The sequence below is a fragment of the Fukomys damarensis genome, unplaced genomic scaffold (assembly GCF_012274545.1).
Source record: "Fukomys damarensis isolate Sample0158 unplaced genomic scaffold, DMR_v1.0_HiC HiC_scaffold_36, whole genome shotgun sequence".
Taxonomy (NCBI): domain Eukaryota; kingdom Metazoa; phylum Chordata; class Mammalia; order Rodentia; family Bathyergidae; genus Fukomys; species Fukomys damarensis.
The window spans coordinates 46,107,331-46,113,939 of record NW_022900948.1 but is presented as its reverse complement, the minus strand read 5'-3'; positions in this window follow the sequence as shown (position 1 = coordinate 46,113,939).

Genomic DNA, 6,609 nt, shown 5'->3' with positions numbered 1-6,609 from the left:
CTAGAGAGATGAAGCTGGAGAAATGCAGGGTGTGGTGACCCGGGGAGCCGGGCTGGATGTGATGGGAGTTACAGGGGAAGCCTAAAGGGATGGAAGAGGCTCACAGTGGCCTCTGCTTAGCCCAAGATGGCAGCGGTTGGACTCCTTCAGAGATACTGTCTCAGAAAGAAAACTAACAATCTTACCTTTGCCAGCCACCCTTTGTATATGTGAGAATCTGGGAATTTGGAAGAAGAAGCAGGCAGGGTAGACTGTGTGCGGCAAGGGAAATCCAGCAGCTGAAGAGGCTGTAAGGTGAAACTGGTTGAGGACATGTAGAATTCAGGGCTTGGGGAGGGCATTTGAGTGGGTGCCCGGTCCATGGTACAAAGAGAAGAAAGCCTTGCTGGAGGGATGGCTCTGTGGTCCACTCCTGGAAGGTGAGGGTCACCCAGTCTGTGCTGTGGCCAGGCCATGAGACAGGCAGAGGAGACTGCGGGTGGCACACACTGTGAGGGGGGAGCGGAAGAAGAGCAGACTCAGGAAGTGAACAAGACAAAAATAACACCCATCTCACCGGAAACAAGAGGGGAACAACAAAAAAATTGTTGAAGCAGAGTGTGGTGGTACATGCCTGTAATCCCAGCACTTTGAGGCTAAGGCAGAAAGACTGATTCCAAGTTCAAGCCCAGCCTGGGCAATTTAGTGACATGAGGGAGCAACTCCTTTTCCCTCCAACAGCCAGACAAACTGATCTCCATGCATGGCTAGGGTGAGGCCCGCAGCCCAGGCCTTGAGGTTTTCTCAGATTTTGGTCCTGTGCTGATCATGCTCCAAAATTGCCAGTCTTTTGTTCTGAATCATCATCGCCACTAGACAAACCCTAGAATCGCTTATCATGTATCTATGAATGAAATCGTTTACTAGGGTTTTCTGTGTAGATGCACCCCCAAGGCCTCGTGCGCTCATAGGCAGGGCTTCTGAGAGGCGCTGGGCTCTCCTGGGGCTGTGATGCTCATTAGTAGGTCAGCCCACTGACGAGTTTATAGCCAAATGAGCAGTTGCTTCGGAGAAGGTGGGGCACGGCCTGAAAGGGTTCATCTCCCGCCTGGCTCCTCCCTTCTCCCTGTGCTTCCTGCGGCCTCTGCCTTGCCCTGAGCCGCTCTCCTCGGCTGGCTTCCTCAATTCACCTTCATCTACCACCCCGGACCAAAACGTGAGCCGAAATAAGCTCCCGTTGTGAGTAGGTGTCAGGCCTTGTCTCCATGATGAGGAAAGTGGCAAAGACATCAATTATACGAGGAATTGATGCGACGCCCTTCCCCGGCACCCAGTCCCTAAATGTCAGTGTTCCTGGCTCAGACTGGCACCCTTCACATCCTCCCTGTGCCTAGAAACAGCGTCCATCTGCTCATGGACGCTTGGTGTATGGGTAGAGGTCAGCTTCTCCCCTGAACACCAGGCTCGAAAGCTCACCTGCACGCTTGCTACCTCCACAAGCGGCTTCCACCTCAAGCTTAACACACTACGGTTTCCTGATCACCCCCACACAACCCCCAGAATCTGTCATCTATGCCCAGGCTGCCTCATCTCTGCCAGTGATATCATTCTCTTGGGAACCCAGGGGAGGCACCCGGCCAGGCGGCCAGGGCTGCCGCTCCAGCAGGGGACACCTGAGACCACACTGGGACTGGGGTGCTTGATCCCACAAAATCCTCCAGTTTCCTCGGAGTGCCTTGGGTGGGGTCTGCCCGCCCTGGCTGCTTTTCTCACTGCTTGGTAGTTGGTGCCAAGGCCGTGAGAATCACTGAGTGCTGCTTTTCCTGGGTTACAGTGGCTCCTCCCTCTTCTCCAGAAGCTCTGGGTCCCTCCTTGTCCCCGCAGCTCCCCCAGGCTTTCAGTCAGTCGGAGTATTCAAATTATTTATTTGTTTGTGGTGCTGAGAGACTCAAAGAAAAAGAGTCTACAGAGGTTCTTCGGTTTGTGAACTTAATTCTTTCTACGGAGAGAACCAAGGTTGACTGGAACCATGGGAAGAATTGAGCTCACGAACCGAAGGCCCCACTGCGCAGTGCTTCCTCACGCAGAACAAAAAGAAAAACTCGCAGTCATTTTAAAAGGGGTCGTTTTTGGGGCCAGGGATTTAGCTTAGTGGTTCTGCTGCCTGCCTCACAAGTGTGACCAAGTTTGGTCCCTGGTACAAAAACAAACAAACAAACAAACAAACAACAAAAAAAAAACCAGCACGCATACGACAGCAAAGATCACATTAATTGTGCAAAAAAAGCATGCCAAATGCAAACTTTTACCTTTCAATGAAAGCTGTTTGTATCACTGAAAGCTATATTCTTGTGTTTGTTAGTGAGTTGTTTTTTCTAAATGAAAACCTCAGTATTCAGGTCTAATTGCAGTATTGGCACTTCGCGATAAATAACTGGGTTTGGGGGTTGCACTTTGAGCACTTGGTCTCTAAAAGGTTTGCCTTTGGTCTAGTGAGATGAAGTTTTCCTAGGGGACGGGGCTTATTCCCTTTCTTAGATGGCCAGATAGTGGGATATCATCTGGGGAAGTGTCCTCCTCTCAGCCAAAGGTGCTGAGAGCCACGTCTGTAGGGATTTGTGGGGTTTGGGGGTTCTTTGGGTAGGATGACCACTCCTCCCCAAAGAACAGGACATTAGGTGATTCTAAAATTGGCTAAGAGGCATCCAGCCAGTAAGGTGACCCAGTTGACCCTGTGTCTGGACTCTTTGTGGACATAGGAAAGATTCTAAGGTTCAAAGAGGAAAAGTGACACATGTACAGGCAAGGCTGGGACTATTGGCAGAGGCCCTTCCGGCACCCGCTGACGGGCTGGGGCCTGACTAGGGGATAGGCCTGAAGGGGGTCCCACAGCTCCTTCCAAAAAGCCCATTTTTTGGATATACCTCATCTGCACCCCAAGTCCCTGTTTACATAGCTTCACACAGGTCCTTTCGGTTGTGGATATTGAGGAAGTTTAAAGGAAAACTGAGCAGATCCAGTGAGTCAAGGCTTTGATGAGAATCGAGCTGCTTTTTTGCTCCGGATGGAAAAGGCGCTCCGTAAATGCTCTCGTCTGGATTCAGAGTCTAGAGAACCTCCGATCATCCTAAAGCCGTATTTTACTAGTCAGTCAGCTCCAGATATTAGGAAATAAGTCAACTGGTTGATATACAGGGTCCTTAAGAACCATGGTGAGGTGGAAGACAACGTAGAGTCGAATGAGGAAAACAGGCGGGCTAAAGCCATGCTCACCCTGTTTGATAAAGGTTCAAGACACAGCCCGTAGCACCAAGGGAGACAGAGGATGCCCTGTCAGGTTCAAAGAGTGGCGGAGGCAAGTCAGACTACTTCAAGTGCAAGGGATCAGGCATTGGGCGAAGCACTGGCCTAGAAGCTGCCCAGCCCTTGTCCGACCTGTGGGACTATGGAGGAGACCCTTGGCATTGGAAGGGGGCTGCCTCTGTTCCCAGAGCGGGACGAGGTCACCCCTTCCCCGTGGTGGCTAGGAAGAAGGCCTGCTCCTGGAGAAGAATACTCCAACCCATTTACAGGAGTCTCAGGTGACTCTAGAAGTAGCAGGCAAACAAATTCTGTTTCTCAGTGATACTGGGACAACTTACTTAGTTCTAGTTTCTTATTGGGGTGAGCTTTCTTCCCATTCTAAAGTTGGAAAGCTTTTCAACCCCCACTCTGAAGTGCCATTTGGAAGATCTCCTTTTCCAAACCGTCTTTGCAGTGATACCGAGTGTCCCAGTAATTAGGAGATATACTCTTCCTGCTCAGGGCCACTCCAATGTTCAAACCTCTGGCCACCTGCATCCTAGTTGCTGAGGTCCCAGCCAGCGTGAAGAAGGAGCCAGACTGGGCTTGAAGCCCATTATTGATCAGTTTTTGGCACAGGTTGCTGGTGCTGTGCCAATCCCTGTGTAATACTCCCATTTTACCAATAATCAGGCCACTGGGAGACTGTCACCTACTCACATCTCAGGGCACCAGTGAGGCAGTGGTACCCATTTACCCAAAGGCCCTTTTGTCTCAGTTTACACAGGGAAACCCATAACGGGCCTTAGCTTTGTGCTGGCAGGGCCACAGGGCATCTGTATTTCCACGAGGGATGCACAACTCTTCATAGGAAGGAATGGAGATTTCCAACTCACGGTGCTATGGCAGGGTCATAGGCCCTTATATGAAACCCTGGGGACAGATTTTTGTTTTGGTTTGGTTTTTTTTTTTTTTTGGTACCGGGGATCAAACTCGGGCCCTTGCGCTTGCAAGACAGGCAGCAGAACCACTGAGCCAAATCCCTGGGCTCCTGGGGGCAGATTTTTAAAAGGTGACTCTAAATGTACTAAAAATACTGTAGTTAATTAAAAAGTGTTAAAATCGCAGTAAGACAGGTGATACATTACTGAAAAAATTGAGTAAAATCAAATAAATAAAAATTAAAAGTACATTGTCGAGCAAGAGACCCTTGCTTCCCGTCCATATACAAGAGTAAGAATTTTAGTAAAAAACCTGCTCTCATAAAGAAAGAGTCACCCTGGTGTCCTTGCTTGCCAAGTAATGTAAAAACACACTCCCTGTCTCACGCCTGGATAACACACAAGCCCACAGTGCCACGTACGTCCCTGGTTTATTTCAAGGCTGACACTGATCTAAAACCACTTCAGCACCCCACAGTTCAAGAACAGCGAAGGTGTGACAGCCCCTTGGGGATAAATAGCCATCCTCAAGGCCATCCAACCAATTCTGTTTCCCTTCCTGGGGCGTGCTGCATGGGACCGGCAGCTTTCCGTCCTGACATTTTTCTGATGCTTATTCTTGGTCTCATTTGGAGGGATGGCTGTGGCTGCCTCATCACTGAGGTATTTATCCATTCCAGAAACCCCTATTGAAAACCTGCACTGCTTTAGACCCCCCAGTTAGCTGTACCTGAGATCTGGAGGTTCATTGGCAAAGAGGTAACGATACAGTCATTCAGAGCCAGAAAGGTAACATAAAGGAGTGTGCTAGGCTGGGAGAGACCAAGTGAAATAGGAGATTCCTGTTCAAATGAGAGACTTTTTCTCATCTCTGAACATTAGTCTGGAGTGATTCTGCAGCCCCAGGATTCCTAGAAATCTTCATTTTCCTATAAAATCTCCTGATGACTAAATGTTGCCAAGTAGTTTAAATTTATTTTTTAAAACACGGTAGGCCTATAGATGCCCTCTGACCTGTGGACCATAGGCCAGTGCTGGAAAGATCGTTAATTTTTTTCTTTTTGGTATTGGGAATCGAACTCAGGGCCTCGAGCTTGCCAGGCAGGTGCTGTGCCGCTGAGCTACATCCCTCGCTCAGTAGTTAATTTTTGTAGTTATGGACTCTGTGTTAATGGTACATGTGAGCAAAACAAAAAAAAAAGTAGTGTTCCCTCATTCTCTCTCCTCTCTTAGATGAGGAGGAGGTGATGCTACAAGAGAATAGGTAAACTAGGTGGAGACAAAAATAAAAATAAGCTATAACGGCGGGATACCAGGGTCTCGGATAACATGGAGCCTTGTAGTTCATAACATACACCTTGGCTCTCACTCTGTGTCAGATAAAAAGCTACCGGGGAGATTAAGTAAAACATGGATGTGATGCTATTATTATTTTTTTGAGTTCCCGCAGGGATCAGTCACACCACCACCACCACCACCACCAAAAAACTTGTGGGTGGGCCAGGGATTTAGCTCAGTGGTTCTGCTGCTTGCCTCATAAGTGCAAGGACCCAAGTTCGATCTCCTGTACAAATAAAACAAAACAAAAAACAATCAAACTTGTGAGAGAGCTGTCCCTGCAGTCTGAGAGACAATAGTGGTCACATCCTAGGTTTAGGTTGACCAGCACAGGACTTGCTCCACATTAAAAACAAAATGCAAAAAGAGAAAAAGGCTTGGCTGTGACACATTTTTAGATGTTTATAGTATTAAAAATATATAAGGGTCTGGGGATTTAGCTCAGTGGTTCTGCTGACTGCTTTGCAAGAACAAGGACCCGAGTTCCATTCCTGGTACCAAAAAAACAAAACAAAACAACAACAACCAAAAAACCCCCAAAACCCATATAAACGTATGGAAAACATTATCTAGGTTATTCCTTTCACTATTCTTTGGAATTTATTTTTCTTCAGCAATGTTCAAAGTAAAAAGTTAAAGAAAAAAATGAAAGTTTTTATTTCCTGATGACCTAATCTCTAGCAATGCATCGTTAGATATCTTTAGATGTTCTTGCTAAAACACACAAGGCGGGGGGAGCATCTGGTGGTGGCTCTGGCCTCCAGCCTCTCTGCAGGCTGAAGCCAGAGACCTGCAGCCTAACTTCCCCACCACATAGGCCTTGAGGGCTGTTTCATAAGATGGGTTGGAGGCACCATCAGATTTTGCTTCTGGCTGACCATCAAGGGCGGCAGAGGTGCATTTATTTATTTATTTATTTTTATTTTTTTAGTACTGGGGATTGAACTCAGGACCTTGCACTTGCAAGGCAGACAGTGGAACCACTGAATTAAATCCCTGCCTGGCAGAAGTGCTTTTTTTTTTTTTTGGTATTGGGGATTGAACTCGGGTCTTTGCGCTTGCAAGGCAG